Source organism: Cyprinus carpio, unplaced genomic scaffold (genome assembly GCF_018340385.1).
Source record: "Cyprinus carpio isolate SPL01 unplaced genomic scaffold, ASM1834038v1 S000006640, whole genome shotgun sequence".
In the NCBI taxonomy this organism is placed as follows: domain Eukaryota; kingdom Metazoa; phylum Chordata; class Actinopteri; order Cypriniformes; family Cyprinidae; genus Cyprinus; species Cyprinus carpio.
This window is the reverse complement of record NW_024879268.1, coordinates 297,388-325,126: the sequence shown is the minus strand read 5'-3', so window position 1 is coordinate 325,126 and position 27,739 is coordinate 297,388. Positions and strand designations below refer to the sequence as shown.

The window sequence follows — 27,739 nt, the reverse complement described above, 5'->3', positions numbered from 1 at the left end:
AAGGAAGGATGGAGGAAAGGAAGATGGAAAAAAGGAAGCGGCAATTTAAAAAAGAATGGGGAAAAATTGACAAACATCAAATAATAAAAAAAAATATTGAACAAAATGAAAAATAAAAATAAATAAATCAATAAACAAATAAACAAATAATAAAAACAGTTAGTAAGTAAGGTCCGTGTATCTTTTGGTCATTTGATTTTCTACTTAAACAGAAATAAAGAGAAATGAGAAACGGTTTGATTTTCGTTTTATTTAAGATTTATGCGATTTCAAGTTTTCCTTTCTCTTTGGAGTGTTACAAGCTGTTTGTGAATTGAAAAGATCCCTTAAGTTGCAAAGACTAAAGTCTCAAACCCAAAGAGATATTCTTTATAAAAGTTAAGACTCGTCCACTCCCTCCTAAAACGCCTCGTTTAAACACGCCCCCACATCTACGTCACTGTGTGGGAAGATTTGCATAACACCAGCCAAATGTTCACGCAAAGAAAGGAGGCTTAACTTTGATTCTCGCTGTAGTATTGTTACTGCCGCCATGTCCTGGAGACGCTGTTTTGTTCTGAAAGCAAAACTACTTTGTTTGGCCTTCCAAAAGAGGACACAACTAGAAATCAGTGGTTAAGTTGTATTTACAACACTGTTCCAGAACAGTTCAACCCAAATATTCAGATATGTGCAACGCATTTTATGGACGACTGTTTCCTGATTCTGGGAGAGAAGACTACAATGCCGGCTCTTCTGACTCGCAGTCTGTAAGTACGTTTAAATATGTAACGAATTTGCCACTCAAACTCAGGTTTTGAGCAGTGTAGAGTAGCGCTTGTTGTTTATCGTTTCTCCGATTACAAATGCAGACATGGTTTTATGTTTATGCAGCACGTTGCAACACAACTTGTAAAAAGACAGTACAAGTCATTATAATCAGTAATTATGTCCCCATTTGTAATGAGTTTTATTGTTTTTGTCTTGTCGCGCCGGTGTTCTGACCAGGACACGGTATCACAGTATGGCAAGGGCGTAACATTTCCGTCACACACTTGAGGTATTCGGCCAATCACAATGCACTGGATAGCTGTCCAATCAGAGCACACCTCGCTTTTCAGAACGATGAGCTTTGTAAAAAATTATACGTTTCAGAAAGGCGGGGCACAGAGGAGCAACACTAATGTACAGTATGTGGAAAATAATCTGTATTTTAACTTTAAACTGTATAAACACATTAAACCAAATACACAAAATAATGTTCTTTTTTGCATCATATAAATAAAAATAGAAATAAAAATACAAAAATGAAAAAACGAAAAAGACAAAAAAATAAATTACCATATGTAGGGGAGAATGGGTTTACTTGACAAAAATCAAACAATGAAAAAAAAAAATTCCAAATGAAACAAAAATGAAAAATAAATAAAAGATTAAAGAATAAAAATGAATAAAATATTTTTTAATAAAAAAAATTTAAAATTAATTTTAAAATAAACTTTTTTTTCAAACATCTGACAAATATAAAATCATTAAAAATAACAAAATAAAATAAAATAAAATAAAATGGAAAATAAATTCAAAAATGAAATACATACATAAAGTACCAGTTGTAGGTGACAAGGGATTTTTCAGGCACCTGGCCAATAAATAAATAAATTCATTAATTTCTAAGGGACAAGAATTATTTTAATTCATTAATCTTAAATAATGCTTAACCCTGGGAGAACCCACCTCCCCAACCCACACACAGGTTATATGTGCCTCCTTTTTTGTCAAATTAGTTCAAATCCCTTGTGGGATGAAGTTCGCACAGCTTTAAAAATAGCAGAGTGATTCGGTAGACCTCTCTCAGTTATGTATAGTTATGTTTGTGTGTAAGGTGACCTAGGCACGACAGCTGTTAGCCGCGAGCACTAGCTAGTGTTACAGCCCACTGCGCTCTTACTCAGCGTGGTCCACTTTAGAGGGAGACCTTACACCTTAGTGTAATGACAGCTGCCAGGAAACACTCTCAGGGGAGCAGTGCGTGTGTTTGGAGGGGCGATGGGTTCGAAGAGAACATCTATTTCACACTTGATCATGCTAGCCCCGGTGGAAAAGCACCAGCAGCGACGGCTGTCAAGTGCAGGGAATTCCTGCAGCCTTAAATGCTGAATGACATTTAGGGCTGTTAATCCCGACATATCGAACACTCATTATTCAAATGCGACAGGAGGTGTTGCCATGGCGAGCTGGGTTGACGTGGGACTGTCAATCACACCGTCCTGTCCTGCGATATCAGCAGCCGCGCTGGCGATGACATTTGGTGGGGGAAGGGATGGAAAAAACAGGAATGCAGAAAGGAAACAAGGGGGCAATTAGGTAGAGAAAAAGGATTGTTTAATTATACATGATCCATGCTGGTCTAAAACAAATGCTATTACACATCTTACATTATCTCTGCGATGCTAAAGTGGATCATAGAGTTTATTCCAAACAGATGTGACTGATGTTCAGCATGTTAAAGAGGTGACAATAAGGCATGATAATTGCCTCACAAATGGATAGCAGTTAAGATGAAGTGGGCAAATGTTTAGAATCGCTTATATCGCTGAGACAGCTAGTGTCCACTTCATCTGACACTCCCACACATAAATGTAAGGAAACCTGTGAATAAATCTGCATGCACACATCTCTAGCTATCTTACCTGTTAACCTTAGCCTAAATAAACATGTAATATTGCTCAAACTATAAGCAATTAGAGGTGCTGTAAGCAATTTAATGTAATTAATTTGAACATTTTGCAAACAAAAACCCACATAGCTTCTCTCCAAACCCTGTCCTCTTAAAGGGATACTCCACCACAAAATGAAAATTTTGTCATTAATCACTTACCCCCATGTTGTCCAAACCAATAAAAGCTTCGTTCTTCTTCAGAAAACAATTTAAGATATTTTGGATGAAAATCGGGAAGCTTGAGACTGTCCCATAGACTGCCAAATAAATAACAGTGTCAAGGTCCAGGAAAGTATGAAAAACATCGTCAGAATAGTCCATTTGCCATCAGTGATTTAACCGTAACGTTATGAAGTGACGAGCATACTTTTTGTACACGAAGAAAACAAAAATAATGACTTTATTCAACAATTCCTCTCCTCTGTGTCTCTCCAAATCAGCGTAGTGCCATTTTGACAAATCTTAGCAGTACGCAGGTGGTGTATGCTCTTCTGTATCAGCCCCGACACAGCAACACCTCATCTACACTTACACACACTTTGGTTTGAAAAAAAAAAAACAGCGCATCAGCGTTGCAGTACAGCAGGTGAAAAAAAAATATATATATTTTATTAAACAGTGTTTTACTAAACAAACTGTTCTTTTTAAAATTAATTATAGTAATTAAATTATAATTACATTTTTAATTAATTACAATAAAAATGCTCTAAACTATAGGGAACACTTTGACATTACTATAAGGTTACAATTACCAACAGAGCCCAAATTTAAATTTAGTTACTATTTATTTTAAATATAATAATCAAGACTCAGCTTTAAAAAAAAAAAGAAAAAAAAGTCGAATAGGCATTGTTGGTGCTTAAACATGGACAGTAATACATTGCTACAATTGTGCCATCCTAAAATATGCTAAAATACAGAACAAGCTGTTTTTGCCGCTTACCAACCTAAGTCAACAAAATGAAAAAAATTACCCTATTTACTTTCTTAATACATGTTTCTGATCTTACTGTAGATTTCATCAGTGGATGTTATTGCAAAATCAAAAAATGATTTGTCTTTGTAATCATTTACCAAAATATAATAATCTACTCTTCCTCTCATACAAGTTTTCTTTTTCCTGTGACGTCACTTTGGCTGAACAGACTATTGTATAAAAACTTTAGCATTGTTTTAGCAACCAAGCATACAGTCTGTCTCAACATTTGTCTCATTAAATATAATGTTTTAATTGGAAATGCATCAATTTACAGACGTAAAATGGGTTGCAAATCGAAATTTGTGTTGACTTTTAACAGTACAATCAACGTTCTGAATATCACAAAAGATAAACGTAATTCCTCTAGATGTGACTCATTTAAACGCCAACTTGTTGCAGTAACACCCATGTCTAATGTTTATCAGAAACATGCAGTTCTGACTAACACAACGGATTTCCAATAACAATAACACCACCAGCACCAGATGCTCAGTTCCTCGATATCAAAGTGTAAACCAGGAAAGTGTTTTCCACATCGCTTCCAACTCCATTCATGGTAAGTCTTCCAGGCGATGTCATTATTTCACACTCAAAACAGACTAAGAATAACACAGCTAACAAGAGAACTGAAAGCATCCTTATATGGCCAAAGAGAACATGGCCTTACGCCAGGCCCGACATTAGACCTCCGCGCCGGGGGCCCGTGCTCCAGAACAACTCAAATCAGGGACCACGAGCCTGTGACTGGGGGAATGTGACGCTGGAATGCGAAGATCGGGAACTTGGCGTGAGGGACACACAAAGTATTCTGTCTTAGATAAGATCATGTGACTCCCGGCCATCCTATGATTTCATTGTGAGGTCGGATGATTACAGAAGGGCTGTGACAGAAATGCTGGAGTCACATGGCGATTATTTTTGCAAATACTGATTTAGAGAGTCCTTGTCAAGGCTGGATATGGTTACTTATCAAGTGTCAACTGCTTCTAAAATGTTAGCATGAAGCTAGAGAGGTTCAGCAAATCCAAAATTAAACATCAAATATGTGTTGAAGCAAGGTTTTCAACCTTTACAGACCCACTAAGAACCTCAGCAAACTCAGGAAACCAAAATACAGATACTTTGAGATATACAGTAAAAAAAATTTTATATTTTTATATGCTTCTCTCTTAATAAAAACACCATAGCTGGTCGACCAGAGGGGTTGGTTCCATTTTAATACTGGTTCAAAATTTCTAAGAATTGTGGATTCGATAACATGCACATTTTGAGTTCACTTATCGATTCGGTTTCCGCCATTTAGTGCAAGGTGCAAGGTGATTTTGCTCCCACACACACACACACTCACACACACACACACACACACACACACACTAAATACTGAATTCTATTCTCTTTCGTTGACATCAAGTGTTTGAATGGACAAATCCAAACAAAATTATGTCAAAAGTGTCTTAAATGAAAGTAAACAGTAGAGAAATAGACCAAATATGTAAACGTATATATTTGATCTGTGCATTAGGTCTTAAAGTGACAGCAGCTTACTCCTGTTGCTGTCTGTGCCATTAATGTAAAAAAAGAACAAAAGAAAAATCTTTCACTGATTTTGATTGAATAACTTTTGTGATGAGGATTAGTCTATATTTCATTTCTAAAAAGAAAACTATGCAGTGATATTTCACATTTCATCATCATTCATATATAATTTGTTTGTTCTTATTTTATAACTGAATGTTTACTTGTCTTTAATAATGTATGAAATCTATACTAGTTAGTCTAGTTTTTGTTATGGTACTTTTTTTTTAAAACCACAGATACAAGTTCCTCATGTAAGTGTACTTTAGGCTGCTGATTTTTGCTCATGATATTTACCTGCAACATAATGTTTCGACGTGAATTTGCTCCCGGGTGATGCGACTGAGATTTTCAACTCAAGCAGAAAATTCATATGACGCATAGTCACACAAGCGAATCAGCAAAGAGTTTACTGACATGTCTGGTTTAACACATCTGGTTGTATCAGAAAATGGAAGAGAGCATTGTGTTTTTTATTAGTGCAAGTGATGTGAAAAACATCCCGCGAGTGATCTAAAGCAAGTAATGTGATGCGAATATTTGTTTTGCTTTTGGTGTGCACACATCATTATGCATTGTTGCTTCTCAAAATGTCATGAAACTTTGCTGACAAACTTCCCCATAGTTCTCAAATAAACTTCCGTAAGTCAAATTCATTTCAAATATGGTACGTTGAAATGTGTTGTAACAGGTTTGATGTCACTGGTTCTCATTATTGCTAGCAAATGTCTTTAGAAGACTTGTAATATGTTTCTGCATATGGGTATGAAGCAACATCAGTGTGCATAAATAATGATAAATATCAATATTTTTGAATTAACTAACCATTCAATGCATAAGCAAACATTTTACATTTTAACGTGATTCTACAAGACAGTCCTGCTGCCACCAGCTATCAGAGTGACATTACCATGAACTTCAGTGCCACCAAGTACTGATAGTACTGCAAATATTCAGATGAGATGTAATCAAAGGTCTGGAATGTAAACATCTGCATGTTCTCCTGCTTTGCTGGCAGCAGGGCGGGTCGGATCATTCCGATCTAATTTGTGTCGAGGCGCTGTACCCAAACCAAAGGTTTGTTAGCGCCCGCATGAGGCTAATTCTGTACTGATAAACATTCGAAGGTGTCATCTCTCAGTTACCATAGCAATGTGACTGCCAACACCTGTCTGGGTGTCTCCGGCGCAGCACGGGCCACCCCTGCGGATCACGTGAACAGTGTTTCTCATTAGCCGCGGCCTGCCTGATCTCCCAGCATGACACTTTGGATTCACCGTAGCCTCTGCTCCTGTAATCACAGAACACAGCTGCCAAAACATTTACAGCTGTGCCAGAAGAGCCAAATGTAAATATCAGGACCTGTTGAAAAGGATGAAATATAAAATGCATGACCGTATGATGAGGCATAATTTTTAGTGATAACCGGTTTTGAAGCTCTCGCTGTGCATCTTATTCATACTAAAAGCAGTTTTTTGTTTTGATCGGTTTTGAAGTTGTTTTTGTGCCGAAAAGATGGAGAAACACAGTAATGTAATTTACACTGTACTGTAAAATACAGTTTCAAAGACTATATTGAAAAAAAAAAATTTCTGTGTTTTTTGTGGTCATACTGTATAGTGTGATGTTGAACTATTTATATACTATTATAGTGTTTATTAATATTTTGAATTATCTTCTATTTTATATTTTCAGATTATTATTATTTTTTTTTTCAAATCTAATTTTAGTTACTCTTTAAGATATTTATCAAGTCATAACCGCAGACATTAATTATGGGAAAATGAACCCACAACCTTTTGTGCTGCTAACGCAATGCTCTACCACTGAGACACTTCATTTCAGTTAGTTGCAAAGGGAACATTTCTAATTCTCATTTTAAATTTTAATGTAATATTCTGTTTCAGCTTGGTCAGTTTTAGTTAACACTAACAACACTAATACTGTCACTATTAAGTATAATTATAAAAGGTTTAGTCTATCATTTACTCACCCTTGTTGTTCCAAACACATATGACTCTGGAAGTGAAATTTTTGCCATTCTTTTTAACAAAACTTGATGACCATTAATGTGCTTTAAACGTTTAAGCTAATTTCTGTCCTTTGACTTTACAAGATGGACAACATCCATCCATATCGTTTTACATTAAATACCATAAATATTCCTCATCTTTTTTTTTTCATAGAGAAAAGTCAGTCATATAGATTTTCAACAAATTGAAGGTGAAAAATAATGACAGAATATTCATTTATGAGTTAAAAACCCTTCATTGGGGTTTAAATCTATAACTCTCTTGACACTCGTATTAGAAATAACCTTTATTATACTGCCCATAACAACACAAGGAGCTTCTGTCAGAGATAATTACCCCTCATCGCCCCTCCCGGATGAGCATTAATGCATTAAGCAGTCCCGCTTCATCCAGCTGCTACTGTGCGTTACACCTGCGATCAGACGTGCTGTAAATTTCCTGCTCAATATAACAGACTTCAGGTCTAGTGCCATGCCATCATCTGTAACCTAATTAGGATTAATGACACGGCCGATGATGGATCCCTGGCCTTCACAGCCTGAACCAACCCTATGCTGCAGATAAGAGTAAAGATGAGCAGCTCATAGACAGAAAACAGACTTTTATAGCCGTTTAAAGAGGCATTTTGTGGCCCATGACTTGTCATGACAGTTGTGAAACTGATAAGTCAGTGAGGTTTAGTCATGGTGGACTCTGAACAGGTGGAGCGGTGCAGGTGTGGGCTAACAAATCTGTATTGTTTTATCGAGTACGACAGGCCCAAGCAGGTGGAAGTGTGTCAGACACCAAAAAGTGAAGAGGAGCAAAGCATCCTGGGAAGATGAACAGGTGTTAAGTGACAGAAAGAGAGCTAGAGTAGGTCACAGGGCAATGATGCTGGAGGGGACAAATGTTAAATTGATGTCGCTTCCTGGTTGTGCAATAGTGTATGACTAATGTAGAAACAAGATGAGAGAGAAAATCATCTTTCACATCGTGCCTAACAACGCCCTTCGGCCATGATTTATTCACGATACAGCACGCCTCTCGTACCTTATTGCTCTTATACAAATAGTATTTTTATTTTGTAACGGTACACAAACATGACGATTCGTTACATATATTTCGTTTTTGATGTCACGGTTCGGTATGGTTTCGGTACAGCAGGAGGAAAAAGATAATATATATATTTTTTTTTTAATTAAATAATGTTTTACTGAACAAATTGCTTTTCCTTTAAATATATTCAAGTACAATTAAATAAAAATCTACATATAGAGATCTATAGAGAGCCCATTTACATTACTATAAGGTTACAATTAACAAAAGAGCCGAAATTCAATAACTATTTATTTTTAACTATAATAAATCAACACTCAAACACTAGTTTGCAAACATGTTAATTTCATAATGCAGTTTTTAAATTAACTTCTAAATTATACAATTTCTAGTTGTATTTACATAGTGCAGGGCTCCAAGACTGTGACCAAAATATTAATTTGCAAATTTTTGCTGTCGCCACTGGCGACTATATAAATTTACATGTTATGACTTAAAAATTTGCATTTTTTCTTCATTGTTTTGTAATCTTCTTATGTTATGTTGACATAATAAACTGAGACGATGCGCATCAAAGTTTTAGTGGAAAAAAAGATTTTGGAACAGTCCTCATCTCTACTGAATGACAACGCTGACAGCACACCTGCTAAAAGCACCTCCAGTTGTGCAATGTAAGAGATCAAAAATAATGGAGACGTGCGAAGTGAAAGTGCAGAAAAGTGCAGAAAAGCAGTGTCTATTTTGGGCACAACTTGAACAAACTACAACAGGTAAAGGTGTCAGCTGTGTGGACAATATTGTTAACCATTTAAATAAATTAAAGGGGTAATATGATGTGATTTCAATTTTTCCTTTCTCTTTGGAGTGTTACAAGCTCTTGGTGCTAAAGAAGATCTGTAAAGTTGCAAAGACTAAAGTCTCAAATCCAAAGAGATATTCTTAATAAAAGTTAAGAGTCAATCAGCCCTACCTTAAACGGCTCATTCTAACACGCCCCCACATGTCCACGTCACAATGTGGGAAGATTTGCATAATGCTGCCCAAATATTCACGCAAAGAAAGAAGGTGTAACTTTTATTCTCGCTGTTGACGCCGCCGCCATGTTGTGGAGATGCTGTGTGTTTCGTTGTTGAAAGCAAAACTACTTTGTTTGGCCTTCCAAAAGAGGACACAACTAGAAATCAGTGGTTAAGTTGTATTTACAGCACTGTTCCGGAACAGTTCAAGCCAAATATTCAGATGTGTCCAGTGCATTTTATGGAGGACGAGGACTGTTTCCTGGGAGAGTAGCCTACAATGATGGTGGCTGTTTCTATAAAGTGGGGCAATTCCAACTTTGCAAGGACAGTCTGGCACTTCTGACTCACAGCCTGTAAGTACGTTTTCATATTTAAAGAATTTGCCACTGATGATTCAAACCATAGACTGTAAAAATAGATGGCCGGCCCACCTTCATTCACTTCCACTGAAGAAAAGTGAAGCCACCATTGTCCCAATAGGGCGCGGCCATATTGCGCTTATTTGGGACCAAAGTCTGCGCAGTAGCGAACTCAGGACCAGAGTCTGCACAGTAGAGAGCAGAGTGGAGCCGCGTCCCACCCACACTTCATGAGTCAATCGCAAACACACGCCCTTGACCCTTTTTTAAATTAGCCTGACTGGTCCATATAAGAGGCTTGTGTTAAAATAAGGTAAATACAACTCCAATCTCATCCTGAAGATCACGAAAAAGTCAATTGGCGCCTCAGTTCGCTCAGAGAAGCTGTCAGTCTCAGCTGTCAATCATGACGTCACACTCCCGTTTTTATAGCATCACATAACTAACTAAAACCAAACTTATTTTAAAAACAAACACCCTAACTTACATCAGCGTGATAAAATCTACATCAAATGACAAAAACCATGTTTGAAAACAAAATATTTGAAGTGAAATTTAATTATTTAGTTTGTATCACGTCCCATTAGATTACATGGAAAGGGTGGGGTTTTTGACCTATACTGGGACTAGCCACCTGGGGGGCGATCGAGACGTGATGCCTTCACTTTTGAGGACTTCACTTTGAGGACACACTTGATTCAAACGCGAGTTTTGAGCAGTCTAGAGTAGCACTTGATGTTTGTCGTTTCTTCAATCACAAATGCAGAAAGGGTTTTATGTTTACGCAGCACGATACACAACGCGTAAAAAGACAGTCTAAGTCATTATAATCAGTAATTATGTCCCCACTGAATGCAACAAATGCCTCGTTTATAATGGGTTTTATTGTTTTTGTCTTGTCATGCCGGGACACGGCGTCACAGTATGGTAAGGGGCATAACATTTCCGTCACACTCTTGAGGAATTCGGCCAATCACAATGCACTGGATAGCTGGCCAATCAGCTCACACTTTACTTTGTAAAAATCTATGCGTTTCAGAAAGGTGGGGCATAGAGGAGCAACAATAATGTAAATTATGTGGAAAATAATGTGTTTTTTGAACCTTAAACTGCATAAACACATTGCATTACACAAATCATTTTATTTTAGCAACATCATATGCGCCCACTCGTGCTCTGCACTGCTGTTAGAACTGATGTGTTTAAACAGCGATCTGTCTTGCCATATCAAAGAGCGCCAAAACAGCATTTATTGTCTGAATTTCCTGAAAAAATTGAATGATTTGTTTGGTACACGTGTACCTAACCGAAAGACCCATACCGAAAATATTTGCTATGAATACGTGTACCGTTACATCCTAAAAATGTATTATTACTAGAGGAACAAAACGGATTCAGATATTACAGATTTTTTCCTGATTTAGAACTGTCATTGCTTCAGTCATTACTTTTTGTTAAACTAAATTTTGTTAAAATATAAACTTAATTCAAGCCATTGTCAAGCTATATTCAAGTCGTAAAATCTTATACAATACTCTACACAAATTTGTCTTAAAAAATATAAATATAAATATACTACGACGTTAGTCTCAAACTCCTACTTTGCTGCTTATTAATAGTTAGTAAGGTAGTTGTTAAATTTAGTTATCATGTAGGGGGATGTACTGTAGAATATGGTCATTCAGAATATGTGCTTTATACAGTAAGTACTAATAAACAGCCAATATGTTGATAATAGGCATGCTAATAAGCAACTAGTTCATTGTGAGAATTGGTCTCTATACTAAAGTGTTACCTAAATATTTTAATGGAAAACAAGACACAAATAATGATGAAGCAAATAATTTTTGCCATATTTGATTAGTCTTTTGCATCAGTAGCGTCTTAGAAGCCTTGAAAGGCCATTTACACAGGCAAGTATTGGAGCAAAGCCTATGTAATCATCAATAAACAGACCGTTTGTCATGATGTATTTAATCTGTTATGCGACAGCAAACTTTCTAAATCCGCCCACACTTTTATACACACTTACGCACACAAGCTCACATGCACTAGTGCACATGTCACATGGCTTATTTAGTAAAGGTTAAGCATGAGGGAAATGGTATATTGATGAGGGTGAAGCTATGAATACTGTAGCCCGCAGGTCTTTTCTAAACCCTTTCTTGGCCTTTCTCTGATTCCTTTGAATCACAACTGAAGGCCTTTTCCTCTAGAGCACATGACCGCCCACTTCCCACGGGATGATACGGCACATGTGTAAGCGGTGATACCCTGCAGCCTGTCAAACACACTCACTTACTCACAACAGATCGCATGCATGTGATTGCAACGTGTGTGTTGTTTAGCAGCTGCTCTGTTCTCTCATATGTTCAACAGCGACATTCCCATGTGAGGATTTCTCATTAGTCAAACTCTGATAATCTACAACACTGCTCTAATTGTGAAGGAAATCACATGCCACACAGATCTCCGTTTCGAACTAGGGCATTTCTGCATGGCGCTGATATGAAATAGGAGATTAGATCTATTTTCACGAGTCCCCTGTGACATGATTTTTGACATCGGGGCGGCCCGCTGACAGTTTGGTGGAAATCCCAAGACAAACCGCAACCTTTAAATGCATAGCCTTTAATGAAGGATGTATTCAGATTCAGAGCCTCAGAAACATTTCTGAAGACTAAACCTCAAAAACATGACTGATATGGACTGAGCTAAAGGGTTCAATGGGGACGACTGCAGTTAACAATAACAGGAACAGGATCCCTTCCCCCTAAAGACACACACACACACACACACACACAGAAGCTCATTATTGCTCTGGGATCAGGTTTGGGAAGTGCATGGGGACAAGGAGCAAAAGTGTTCTCATTATGAGCACACACGCAAAGGGTGTGAGGGTGCCTCAAGAAAAAAAAAATAGATTAAACAAACATGCATTTTTGCCATTGTCACAAAACATAATACACGAGGACTGGAAAAATGACAGTAACTTTGACGCTAAACTAATGCGAAAATGCTCCAGTAAATGCTAGTCAACTGGGTAAACTGTGAGTTATGGTTAAAAATATTTTATGACCATGAAATATAGCTTTACAATGCATAATTTTATGGCTATATATTGTTAAAATTATCGTTTCATAAGTAACGTATGAATCCATTTAGAATTTGCAGATGTTTGCAGAAGTGTCTGCGTTACTCATTGACATTTACATAGTTAAATGTCACTTTTATGCTAGTTATGTTCAGTAGGTTATGTCAGGGTGCTTAATCAAACGAATTGTTTTATATGACAATATGACAAGCATGTCCTTATTTACTTTCTTTTATGACCTTATAAACGACTTCTATGACGACTTCTTTTGTGGAACAAATGCTGATGTTTAAATTTTTTGTCCATAAAATTGAATGAAGCAGTCAGGCTCCAAAAAGTGGGAAAAAAGTCTTAACTTCAGCAAAATATTCCTTGTCTTCAAAATAAATAAATAAATAAAATGGTTTAGAGAACAGATAGATAGATCAAACACTGGTATTTGGTATTTTCATACTGGTATGCTGTAATGAGAATAAATGTAATATTAAGTCATTGAAATATGAGTCATGTGACCGATGGCATCAATTCACTCTTAAAACATTCCATTAAAACTGAATGAACTACTTTTTTTTCTTTAATGTGCCCAATTAAATACTAATATGTATTACGTTAAAGAATGTGCCATGGAAGTGAAGCAATAAATAGGTTTCATTAAAGTCAATTTACCGGGATTCAAAAAATGTGAATGTCTTGAATTACTGGGGCACCAACAAGAAGCTCATTAAAGAGTAGAAAGTGATAAATTGTGGAATTGAAAAATAATGAGGGAAGATATTGTGCAGTGATGCATGGAAGTATCCCCACAGGGGACCATAAAGGAGATCGCATGTGAAGACTGGGAGAGAAAGGAAGAGGTAGCAGCCACGCTCTCATTCCCGGCCCATCTCCTGCCCTCTGTGAGACCCTGGCATTGTCCTGCGCTGATTTAAACTATTGTGAAGGGAGCCAGTGGCCGTCCACTATGGGTTAAGCACTTCAGATACACATTGTTACAAGTTAATGTGACCAGTTAAGTGATGTATGACCCCAAACGCTCACTCTCTTTCTTCCTCTGTCTTTTGAGCTTCACTCTCTGATCTCTCGCCGAACAATATGCTGCTCAGACCTTTAAATGGGCTTTTTAAGAGCGTTCTTCAAAAGATCTGACTCCACAAATAGGATAGCTGCTGAGGAAGAGGCATTTGGGAACTCAGATAAGCCTATATAATGAGGAGAATGGAAAAGGTTCTAGAAAACATCTCCTGTGTAACACTGGACTGCAAAGGCAGATTACAGATTATGATTGAAGATAACAGATTAAGACCATTGCTCATGTTTGTTAGTATATTTCTTCTCTCAAACCAAAAAAAAAAAAAAATGATGTGGTAATTCTGTTATACCATTCTATGTTGATGTGTACAATGGCGCCGAACAATTGCTGTATTAATATATTAGGGTATTTATTACTCCAACATACTTCAAAGAAAACTGGTGTTACAAAGCAAACCAGAAATACATGCAAATCAACTCGCACAATGCAAAAGGTGCTAAAGATGGTTGCCATGGCATTGCTAGGGTATTCTGGGTGGTTCTAGGTGGTTGCTGAGGTGTTCTAGATGGTTTCTATGGAGTTGTTAGGGAATTCTGGATGGTTCAAGGACATATTTAAGGTGTTCTTAGTGCTTGCTCAGGTGTTCGGGATGGTTTCGAAGGTGTTACTAAGGTATTCTATGTTGTCCTAGGGCTTTTTAGGGTGTTCTAGATAGTTTCTAGGGTATTCTGGATTGTTCTATGACATTTTTAATGCAATGTAGGTGGTTGCTCAGGTGTTCTACATGGTTTCTAGGGTGTTACTAAGGTATTCTGGATGTTTCTATGGCTCTTTTAGGGTGTTCTAGGTGCTTGCTTGGGTGTTTTAGATCTATATGGAGTTGTTAGGGAATTCTGGATGGTTCTAGTACATTTTAAGTTATTCTGGGTGGTCAGTACATACAGTACATATATTTTTGACACTTATATAATTTACACACACACACATATATATATAATTTTGTTTTTATATAATTTAGTTTTTTTCATACACACAATCTGACCAATACACTCCTGTGGCCTGGCTCTCATCGTGACCCCCTTCATTCCGCAAGTATGTATTGAAGGGCAATGACTGGGAAACAGCATTGAAGAGTGAGTGTGTGTTCAGGGGTGTTGGCGGGAATTCTCAGAGAGTGAAGCCGGTGAGAACCACACCTCTCCACCATCCCACCTCCCATCATGCTCTGCTCCCTTTCGCTGCATGGAGACAGACAATGCTGGCAGGCGGTTTGGCCTCCTTCAGAACTCAAGGTCTTTTTGCTGTTTGGAGGCTGAAACTAAGCATATTTGTCCTTATTAGATGCCAAGTTTAGCTGACATTCTTTCCAGTTACATTCTTTCCAGTAACAATATGGTTAAGAAATATCAGAAATTAGTATCTTTCTTTGGACACTCTAGCCCATATTTTGTCAAAACCTTCATTCCACAGTTTAACTTAAATCAACAAATGTGCTATTGTACTAACCTCTCCAAAAAGTGATCATGGTAACCATAGTTTCAAGCATTCTAATTAATATTAGATCTTCTTCAAACCATGTAAGAAGCTCTCAAAATCGTTGTCATATTTTATTTATACACAGTTTTATCACGTAAACTAACTACAGCATTTTCTGCTAACTGGTTACTAAGGTACAATTATGGGAATGTGTTCGTTATATGCTAATCAGAGGGATAATTATACATTTTGCTATTGTAGTAGCAATGCAAGCCATTAACAGAGCAGAGAGATCACAAGGCAGATCTCTCTTTCCATCACAATGAAAATAACTTAGTCATTATGACTAAATCAGGATGCACGACACCACCATCTCATCCGTAATTAATGAGCCCGCAAGATCAGCGCTGTAAACAACAGAGTTTGTAGCAACTCAAGAGTGGGGAGGAATCCATTACGGGTCCAAAACACAGTGTAGTGTTCATATATATCTCTCTGGATATAAGTGCTATAGCTGAGTGCTGTCTACAGCAGCATCATCTCTGCTGGTCCAGCTCTCTAATGAGACCAGATTCAATAAAAGACACTTAGAGGTCCACGGCCGGAAGAGACAATGCAAATAGAGTTTATTCTCAGCCTGGATGTCTGGTTTTCTTGGAAAGCAGAGATGAAGCAATCAGGGCTGTGATGTTTATTTAATTTAGGGCCCCTCTTGCTCTCTTCACCCACTCCCAAACAGAATAAGAGAGAGATACATGTCTGTCTCCGAAGAAAAGCAGAGAAAAAGAGCTGATTGAGTTTGAAAAGAGAGCACTTTATCTCCTAATACACTTGTCATATATGGATGAAATATATTTACAGCACATTTATGATTTTGCAGCCTTTCTAACAACTCAGAAGCACCATGTTTCTTAAAACCAAACAAAGCGTATGATCTTTATATCTCATGATTTCACAGAACCAATTCCCCATTCAGTTATTTCAAAAGCATCTGGAATTCCACAAGGCCTGACATGCATTATCAAATTCAGTTTCTCATCTTCTTTACAAGTCTTCATTTCATTCACCCGCTCCGCTATTCAAATCACAATGCATTAGCGAGCAGCGGCTGTAAGAATGTGCTGATATCCTTTGATAGCTGTCCCCTGTCACCCCACTCCCTTCGGTTTTCTTCCCCGCTTTTGTGTCTCTGTGAACTTGGCCTCTTTGGAGGCCCACACAAAAGCCTCCTGAGGAGCGGGGGTCCCGCGCCACACACAGAACGCAACCCACAGACTCAGTGTGAGACCAAAATACACCAACCAGTCCACGCTCATTCACTTGCACAAATACAGCAAACAATAAATGAAAGACAGTTTTTTTTTCATTAGAATGTACAGATGCTTTGCATCAGTTGAACTCGATGCCCCCAGAAGGACAGTGGAGCCAGTAAACTCCCTTAAACTGTTTTATTAAAGGAAAACTAATTTAGGAATGGATTTAAATATGGCTAAAATGATTTGTAGAAATAAATTAATGTTGTATTTTCAAGATGCGTGCACTACTACAGTGGGTCTTTAGAGCTAGGTCTCTGTGGTTAATATCACAATTAAAGAGGCCGTAACATAGCAGGCATGCTCTTTCTCAAATAATATATAGTAGTACTAGTAGATAGCAACGCAACCAATTCTCTCTAAACTTTCGCTTTATACTTAGCTGGTTTGCTGGTCTTAGTTGGTCAGTCTAGCTGGTGTTAGAAAGGCTTTACACAGTTTTCAGCAGGTCAGGATGGGAGATCTAACCCTAAGTCTTAACCAAATAAATTTGAGCTGCAAAACAGTCAGAAATCATAGTCATCATAAATAACCAGCACTTTAACATGTGGCCGTTTTTAGACCGTTGTCACATTTAGACAGACAGACAAACAATGTTAGACAGAATGATAGAGAGATAGACGGACAGATGGATGGATGGATGGAGATAGAGATAGATAGATAGACCAATATTATAAGCAGCATTTGAAACAGTGGTCAGAGCACTTGTCCAAGTTTTGGATAAAATTAAAAACCAAGCAGTCATAAACAAAGGCTAAACTCTTGTGAATACTTCCTACTTTGTTTCCTTGGCTCTGACCCCATTCATCCCACCCACAATGCCCTGCTGGAATTCCTAATGGGTGGATGGGTGAACTCAAGGGGAGGGTTGGGGGGAGGTTAGAAGGGGGTCCCAGCAGCATTCCACCACAGAGATCCCAGCCAATGGATCTGGATTGGAGAGGAGGAGACAAGAGGAGGGGGAAGTTTAGATTTGGGCAGGGCTTTGCTAGCTTCTTCCCATGAACCTCATGGACATGGTACACCAAATACAGCGTGTTCACACACACTGCAAAACATAGACCCGTCAAAACCAATTACGGGTGACTGGGGCATCCAAAGAGACCATGGACATAGGATGAAATTGGGGTCACAGAAAGAGTTCAGAGAGAACGTTCCTGGAACCAATAGGTTACAGAGCACCTCCTGTAGCTTTTTGTCTTCCTCAATCCATGTTTGTCTTTAAGACGCTTTTCCATTAAGAACAAATACGTCATGAAGAATCATTGCTAGATTAAAGAAAATGGAGGAGGGTGGATTTAATAAGATCTTGAAACGAACCGTCATTTTTCAATTTATTATATGCTTCTGTGTTCCGATCATCCTGAACTGGGTTTATTTTGCAAAAATGACCAGCTAACTGTGCTATACTCTGAGACAATAGTCAATTGACCCTTTGTTAAGCTCTGCCAACCTTAGTTGCTGTTGCTAACTTTTTTTTGTGCAACAACCAAAATTCATTGTGAATAACTTTTAAATTCCATTTTAATTTCTTGAAAAGAGAATAAATTGCTTATTTAACAATTTATTCTCTTTTGTGTCAGAATTTGACGCACTTTAAAGTCATATAGCACATGCGATTAACTAATTTCATGATGTTGCAAATAATTTCCCATGAAAGAAAAGCATTTTCAACAATCACACGGAATTTGCCATAGAAATACATACATGTTTATCGCCATTTTAGGAAAAGTGGCCCCACCTCTTTCAAATGTTTCGGAGTCCCTTTGCATGAGTGAATCAGGAATTCAACTATTTTTTTTTTTGCTAGTTATTGATATTCTCTCTCCAGAGAATCTTTCTGCTCTGGTTTGGTTCTGACCAGGCGAAAAAGCTAGGATTAGTTTGCAAAACATTTTTTTTTGTTTGTTTGGTTTTGAGTGTTTTGTTCATCTTGAGCCAATGATTCTCATGATTTAAGAGACTACAATGAGCAGTTTAGGATTTATGAGTGATTTCGTACTTTTGATCACTGTAGCGCCCCCTGTCAGGCCAATCAGGGCAAGCCTGGGTGACTAAGTTTCTATATATATATATATATATATTATATATATATATATATATATATATATATATATATATATATATATATATATATCTATAAACAAATAAATAATATATATAATATATCTATATATATATATATATATATATATTATATATATATATATAAAAACACAGAGAATGCATGTATAGATGTATATACATACATCTATGTATGTCTATATACACAAAGAAATGGGGTTTGTGTATCACCTGGCCATGCAGTCTGTATTTCCCACAGTGCAATGCATGAGGGCTCATAATCTGCCTGGTTTTCTTCACAACACCAATGGTTTTGGACTGATTGTTTGAATGCATTGGCTTACTGAATCCCTGGACTGATAAGTTTTCTACATATTATATTGCGTTTTATTAACATCTACACCTACCCCAATCCTAGACCTACCCCTTACCATAATGCAAAAAAAAAGTAATTATTGTTGTACAGTTTGACAAAAATTATGCTATATTGATGTGCGCATGCCCAGTAGTTTTAGTTGTATCGCTTCTAGCCTTAACCATGGCAAGGCCTCATTAATTAAAAGGAAGACAATTCTATGGGACAATAGGGGGCCTATTACGCAAAACTCACTTTTATAAGGTGTTTGAACACAGTTGTGTGGCCGCAGTGTGTAAAAACAACCAGCCTATAATGGTAAAAATCCACCCACTCATTTTTTAAAATTATTTTTTATCTTGTCAAAGTGCTTCGTTATAATTAATTACCAGAACTGCGTTCAAAAACAGCAGGCTCCAAAAATAAGATAACATGACCGAATTTCGTTTGCGCAATCTAAAGCTTGTAATTTACTGTATACAAAAAAAATATTTTATTCGCAAATGTTTTATGCGATATTCCAATTTTGTGCATAATATTTAATTCTTAACATTGGATGGAAACATAGCTATTGTCTCTGCCTGTTTTCACTAATGCTGCCTTCACGTGCTACCAGAATGATCGTAAAAAAGGGATGTGGTAAATTGCATATGAAAGCAATGTGAAGTTTGACCACTTGAGAGTTTCTGAAGCGTGATGAGCTGATTATCTGAATCAGGTGTGTTAACAAAGAGAGACATGCAAAATATGCAGAGAGGGGGCCGCGAGGACTGTAATTGAGAACCGGTGGTGTGGAATAGTGCTTGTTGTTTGTCGTTTCTCTGATCACAAATGCATAAATAGTTTTATGTTTACGCGGCGCGATGCAACGCAATGCGTAAAAACACAGTATGAGTCATTATAATCCCTAATTATTTCCCCACTGGATGCAACAAATGGCTCGTTTGTAATGGGTTTTATTGTTTTTGTCTTGCCGCGCCGGTGTTCTGACCGGGACATGCATCACAGTATGGCAAGGGGTGTAACATTTCCGTCACAAGCTTGAGGTATTTGGCCAATCACAAAGCACTAGATAGCTGGCCAATCAGAGCACACCTCGCTTTTCAGACTGATGAGCTTTGTAAAAAAAACAATGTGTTTGAGAAAGGTGGGGCCAGAGGAGAAACAATAATGTACATTATGTGAAAAATAATGTACATTATGTTTTTTGAACCTTAAACCGCATAAACACATTTCATTACACCAAATACATAAAATAATGTTCTTTTTAGCAACATCATCTGATTTATTAATTGCAAGATGTGCTTTTGTCATTATTTTGCAGCACAGGAAACAAGGCCTTATTAGGTAAAGTGGAAATGTTATAAACAATACTAAAATGAAACAATGCAAGGATTAAAGATCCACTTCCTTCTCACCGGCGTCCTTTTCAGGACGGAACAAATAAAACAAAAAAATCTTTGTAGCTACACACTGAATGACTAAATTCAGAGCGTTTTGAGATGGAGCCAGATTCACACGACCTGCACGGTGTTGGTTTGCCAAGGAGGCACAGATTCATTCGCTCTACAACGCCATCTATCCATCAGCTGAGGAACAGCTGGGCCTGTTTCTCAGAACTTCCTCAATGGGAATAACATGCTTAAAATCACTGGCAACAAACAGCTTGTTTTTTTCCAAATTACAGAGTGTTTTGTTCATGTGATGATCACAGAATGATTATAGTACTTGTTGGTCATTGAATCATCCCCCGGTTTATGATGACTAACTACAGCGGTCATGTGGGCTAAACATCATACTGCATCACCAATAACTGCCTGAAGATCCATGGAGATAATGCTATTAAGCAGTGTTTCTTATATGGCAGGTTGCAGCCAGCAAGGAAAATAATATTAAGCGTGAATCATAAAATGCAACTAACCATATAATTGTGCTTTAGGAATACACTTATATTAAAATTGTGGTTGATACTGAGAATTTTAATAATTTTAATTGCAACAAGTGAATTTGGGCATCACAACATTACAAATTACTGTATGAAAAAATAAAATCATTTTACATTAAACAAAAATTTCATTTAACATCATTATTAAATTGTCCTGGTAAAGTACGCATTAATAAATAAATTACAATTGAATATCCAAAATTAGCTATTGTATACACAATTTTTAAAAATTTTGGGGTCAGGAAGATTTTTTTTTTTCTCAAGGTTGCATTAAATTGATCAAAAGTGACAGTAAAGTTTTTAAATGGTAAAGTTTTAAAAATTATTTTAAATAAACGCTGTTCCGTTTAACTTTCTATTTATCAAAGAATCCTCAAAAAAAAAGTGTCAGTTTCCACAAAAAATATTAAGAAGCACAAGATGTTTTCAACATTGATAATAATAAGAAATGTTTCTTGAGCAGCAAATAAGCATATTAAAATGATTTCTGAAGCATCTTGTGACACTGGAGTACCGTTACTGGAGTAATGATGCTGAAAACTGCAGTTTTGCACAGCAATAATTTACATTCTAAAATATATTTTAAAAAAAAATGTTAATAATAATAATTCAAAATATTACGTTTTTGATGTATTTTTTGCAGCCAAAATCATGAAACCTTTAAAATTCAAGAGACTTTAAGAAATTAAAATTTCAAATGATAAAGACAAGCTTGTAAGCCATATTAGTATAAAGTGTTTTTAATTTGTACAATAAACAATTCTAGTAACCATATGATTTCAAATTTAGAATCTGATTTGCATCTTGAAGCAAAACCCGTTGAAAATCACTGCTTTAAAATAACTGTAGTGATTATAAAATGCTTGAATGGTGATGGATACTATTGAATGGTGATGGATACTATTTCCAAATATAACACATTGATACAGTTATGCAAGCGGCTCTGCACTCTTAAACGTGTGTGTGGGAGGCAGGGTTAGGTAAGGTGATGGTGGTAGTTCTGATGTATTATATCCCAGAATGCTCTGTCTGTTCCAGCACAGCGCAGGGTCTGGGTGGCAGCCAGACTCCTCTGTTACCATGGGAACCATTTACTCCAGTCTAGCATCACAAGAGCATTTCAGCCCTTTACTACAGGATGAAACAATCAATACAAAAAAATACAACATGCTAGACCGAAGCAGACAGCCTTGTGCATAATAGTGAATTTCCCAAATATGGTCAATGGTCCATCATCCCAGATGCCCAAAATCTCCATAAATTCCACAAAAGAAAACACTTTCAAGTAGTTCTCGGAACAAACACACTCTACTGGATAGGAAGCAAAATTCCTGGGTAATTCCACAGAATCTGTCGTGTGTCAGCAAAGGGATATTACACTATCTAAAAACAACAGGGGCCGCAGATCATGTTGTACAGCAGAGCGAGGGAGGACAGACATAAACATTACTAGAAAAACATGAAATGTTCGGAAAAGGTTACTGACACTGAACGGAAATTCCATGCGCTCACAAGACTTAAAATGAGATGAGTAATAATTGGACTAAGGGAATTATTGTTAGAGCCAGGAACCTTGTGTAAATTTAAAGGCCAAGCTTCTTTATTAGTGGTATCATAAGATGTGTTTTAGCTGTCATACAGCGCTCCCTGCTGGCAATACCTGCTACAGTACCACAGTAAAACTAAAAAGCTAAATCACTGAAATAAAAACACATTTCTTCTTAATCAGTATTTTTGTCTTAAAATACCCCAACATCCTTAGAACAAGACACTGTATATTTACGTTAGTCTTGTTTTCAGATAAATCCAACACAGAGAACACAAGTTTATTTTCATAATTTCCTTGTTTTAGGCATAAATTTCTGTATATTTTAAGATTTTTGTGCAAATTTAATTTAAATTATTTGAAAATCAATTATTTTTATCATTAAATTGATTCATTTATCTTTAAATTTATGTTTTAATTATGTAATAAAATGCTGATATAATAACATTTTTTTTTTTTTTTTTTTTAGCGGCATACATTTTCATTAACACAATAAATAATGCAAAAGGGATAGCTCATAAATAAAAATAAACAAACAGCAATATTTACTCACCGTCATGTTCTTCCAAATACATGTGCTGTTATTTTCTTTGTGAAGAGAAGATTTTTTGAAGGATCTGCTGAGTTCCTAAAAGGACAAAGAAACAGCATAAGAACAATATAAATGTTGTTCATGTCTCATGTGCTGTATTTCAAGTCTCGCGGCAGCTTTGTGTGAAGAATAAACCAAAAATGTTACTTTTCGCTCTTAACTTACACAAGGGTGAGTAAATAATGACAGAATATTCATTTAGGGCTAAAGAATTAAAAATTAAACCAAATAACATTACGAAAACACATGAATCAAAATACCATGCCATCTCTTTCTTTGTGAACATAAAACATATATGCATATTATATTAACAAAACTATGCTAGCAACACCAAGGGTTTGATTCAAAGAGCACATACTGCTTATAGAAAAAAGTACTGTATATTGTACACCTTCTATGCACCACAAACCAATTTAAATTGTAAGTGTCTGTCAAATGAATCAATGTCAACTGTTGTGGAACAAAATCTTAGCAGGAAATGGACTGAATGGAAGAGTTTAAGCACAGCCAAATACAACAGAACATTGAGCGCAGCCCAAATGATGTTATAAACTGTTGGCAATAACAAGTGAATTCACTCATTCTGTGTCATCCCACTATGACATTTCTAACCTCGCCTCTTATTTCCCTTCTGGTGGTGTAAACACAGCTTGCTGAGGCTTTCTATTGTTTGCCAAATATGTGGAACTGAAGTCTAGGTGGAGTTAGGGGGTCTTTTCCAGTAAGAGGCCAGTAAACTTCTTCTTTTTGCACAACCGAAACTTTCACTTTCCCGACATTGTGTGAGCTTTCACTAAATGGGCTTCCTCTTTTGAAAGGTCAGCATTAGGTGATGCCTGGCCTAGAAGGAGGAGGAAGAGAGGAGGCTTGAAATAGTGCATTGTTTTCCCCCCACAATCTAAGTCAGGTATGCTGAGGTGAAGTGGCAGAAAGACACACACAAATGAACAAAGAAATATCCTGGATGATGTGGCCTAATCCTGAATGACCTGCGCTTGTAAGCTTAAAAGCTGTTAAATTTCATCCATAAACCATCACTGATCAAAACACTTATCTTCAGGTTTTTTGTGGGAGCTGTTCCTGTAAAAACAGCAAGGATGCTCAGTCCTGTTCCTGGATATTCACCTTGCTGACCTGTGTTGAAGTACACCTGCTTTTCCATTTTACGGTGGTTGGTAAACCAACATGATGTGCATTTCTGCCACCTACTGGACTGGAGTGTGAGGAACTGCTGTTTGAATAGTGTAAAAAAAAAAATAATAATATAAATATATACAATAAATCAAAGAAAGAACACAACAAGAACAACTTTAGCTTTTCTGAAGATCCATGATTTTATAATCAATTGCACCTATAACTGTTTACTGGCATATTAAAAGTGATAATACATTTTTTAATAAAACAGTTATTTCATAATTATTCAACCCCTACTCAACTTTGCTGTTTTTAAGTCACTTGTTTGTAAGGTGGGGAACAAAACTGTCCTAAAACACAATTAAGTCTCTAGAAAAAATAAATAAATAAATAAATAAAATAAAAAAAAAAAACAAGAAGAAGAAGAAATGATCAGATTTAGCTTGAGCTGTTACACATTCAGAAACTTAGGTCATGCATGTGCTGAAGTTGAGCAGCAAACATGGCAAAGTCAGAAGAGCTCTCTCAAAAGCTATAGAGATTAATTTTAATACCAGTCTAAGGCTACTTGAAGACTTCCAAGACATTAAAAGATCAGAGACGCAGCTGGCAGCCGTATTCTTTAGCTTAAAGTATGTTAAAACCTTTGAGGGTTTTGAAGAAAAAGCACTATATCAAAATTAATTTGATCAGAGCAACTGAGAAAAACCTGCAATGTACAGCCAAAGACTTGCAAGATGACCCAATGAAAGAAGGAAAGACATTTCAATGCTGAGTATAAGAAGAACACTAGACAAGTATGTCCTGTAAGGCTGAGTTGAACATGTTAAAATTCATTTGGGTAGACTTCTGAAAGAATGTTTTATTGAGTAATTTGACCAAATTGAAACTTTTTGGACCCATGGATCGGCGGGATGTCGGCTGGTTCAAACAGAAAAACACCTCCATGGTCAAACTTTGAGGTGGACCAGTCCTGTTATGGGGGGAACTTTACTATTGCAGGACCTGGAAAATCATGACTGTATGAAGGACATCATGGATTCTTTGAAGTATCAGACCATTTTGACAAGAAATGTGATGCCTTTGGTGCAAAGACTGAAACTGATGGTCTATGGATCTGCAGGACAGCCATTTTTAATTCTCATTAAGAATATTTGGTTGAATTTGAAGAAAGCAGTGGCAATGTGAAAAGCTGAGTGATTATCAGTGATCTAAATCTTTTTCAAGTGAGGAATGGGCCAAGATTGCAGCAGAAGGGTAAATATGTTAAACGTGAATTCTTGCTAAATATGCAGTTATATTACAGGCTGTTGGCATGAATTGTACTCGTGATGGAGTGGTGGAGGAGCGCTCTTGGAGAGAGTGAAAACCACGACGCTCCGACTTTTAAAAAATCCGCTCCTCGCTCCAGTCAAAATCACACCGCTCCGCTCACATACTGTACTCTGCTGACATGACGACAAAAAAAATAAAAAATATTTAGGTGATATTCTCATGTTCTACCACCAGATGACACTGTTGTTGTTTGTCCTGCATTTAAAGCTGTTGTTTATAAAACGCCAACACAAGCAGCTAGAAATGATGGATGCTTAATAATTTTAGAATTATGCTTCTCCCCAATCCATGCTGCCTATAAAAAGTGCTTGTGAAAGTGTAAAGAGATATGGCTTGTATATTATTCTCTAAATAGAAATATGTTAAACATGTAATGGGCTTGACCTTTAATGATCATTTTCACAGATCATTAACTTGTTTTATATGATAAGTGAAAGCTGATACAAACTTAAATCTATTTTCCAGTCACTCATGGGTCTTCAGAGGGTACGGTCACAAGATGCAGCATGAACATCACTGATCTCTCTCTGCCAGCACATTTCCAACTAAATATAAAACTAACTAAAGACCACCAATACCTCTAGGACTAATTATTACTACTATTATCAGGTATCAGATGTCAAGTTCTTTAGAATCCTGTACTGATTTAAAAAATAAAAAATACTAATTATTTCAGCTCAAAAAGATATTAGAATAGCAAATTCAGTCAAAGCTAAAATCAGGTCTTCTTCGGTTTGTTTTGAGAATGAATGTTGCTTAGAACATGTGTGAGACATATTTCACCACCAAATAAACAAATATATAAATAAATACACAGTACAATAAGAAAACAAAGTTTATGAGAAATGTTCATTTAAAGTAAACAGGGCTTTTCTTCTGGCGAGAAAGTGGAGCTGCAAACTCAGATCTGATAGACATGTTTGTAACTAAGAAATTAATCCATCATTAAAGCACTTTAAAACATGGTTTCTCACAAAAAGTCCATTATCCAGAATAATGCTTCCTCTAGCGAAAAAAAAAAAAAAAAAAGTCGTACTTTAGCTGGGTGCAATGGTTTGAAGTTGAATGATGGAATTGTTTCCTAAAAACAGACAGCTTTTCACTTTGCAAGATGTTAATTGATGGATTGGAGTGGTGTGGATTACTTGTGGATTATTGTGATGTTTTTATCAGCTGTTTGGACTCTCATTCTGATGGCACCCATTCACTGCAGAGGATCCATTGGTGAGCAAGTGATATAATGCTAAATTTCTCCAAATCTGTTCTGATGAAGAAAGGTGAGTACATTTTCACCAGGTTTAAAATTTGGGGTGAACTATTCCTTTAAATATCATGAAAATAATCTCACAAATAATCTCACAATGTCAAATATGACTCAGATATCTTCATGAGATCCATTACTGAACATCTGTCTGTATTATACATATCCTATAAAATATCCTATAATTAATACTATATCCTCCTGATATAATGTCAATATCAATCTGAACGACATCAATCACTTTTACAGTATTTTCAGAATATACTATAATAATACAGGTGGTAAAATAAAAGAGCAATAAGGTCATGAAATGTGGACTTTTCATGAACAACGTACTGTATGAAACACATGAACAAAACACCATCAACACCGTAACTAATGCAATAAACTTTAAATGAACAACATAAAAAAGTGCATAAATAATAAACAACAAATATAAGAAGAAATAGCTATAGATATGCAAACATGATGCATCTTAAAGAACTTAAAGGACTTAAAGGACTGATTGTACAATTAGTTTAGATGACTGTAAACGAACATGCATTGTCTTTCAATATAATCTACATTTTGAATTTATTGTTTAAAATTAACAGGTTTTGTTGTAGCATTCATTCCCAGTTAAAATTGCACACATTTTTTACAGTATGCTATATTCTTTATGTAACAGCCATGTCATACAAATGCACAGAAGGCTGCAGGAGGAATCGCAGGGCACCGAGGGTGAACATTAACACACATTGTTTGGCTCACATTACTGCCTTTGTTTGTTCTGATGACTAGCGGGAGATCGACATTCCCTGACTGTTTTAGAAGTGAGAGCTGCTGTCTGTACTATCACACCATGCCTGGGTTTGATTGAAAGCCCTCTCTCATACTCTCTGGAAGACAACACT

The 27,739-nt window shown here is 36.6% G+C and overlaps 1 long non-coding RNA gene across 3 annotated transcripts; it reads right to left on the bottom strand.

Moving 5' to 3' along the window:
• Positions 1–5,600: 5,600 nt before the first annotated feature.
• LOC122144316 lies at positions 5,601–24,235 on the bottom strand. Of its 3 annotated transcripts, XR_006159652.1 has the most exons (4): positions 24,058–24,235; positions 23,729–23,957; positions 23,078–23,152; positions 5,601–6,580 (listed from the first exon to the last, which is right to left on the bottom strand). It is a non-coding gene; the product is annotated as an uncharacterized LOC122144316 (long non-coding RNA). The 3 variants fall into 3 exon arrangements; XR_006159650.1 differs by having other exon boundaries at positions 23,729–24,235; XR_006159651.1 differs by lacking the exon at positions 5,601–6,580 and adding an exon at positions 15,261–17,544 and having other exon boundaries at positions 23,729–24,235.
• Positions 24,236–27,739: the final 3,504 nt, after the last annotated feature.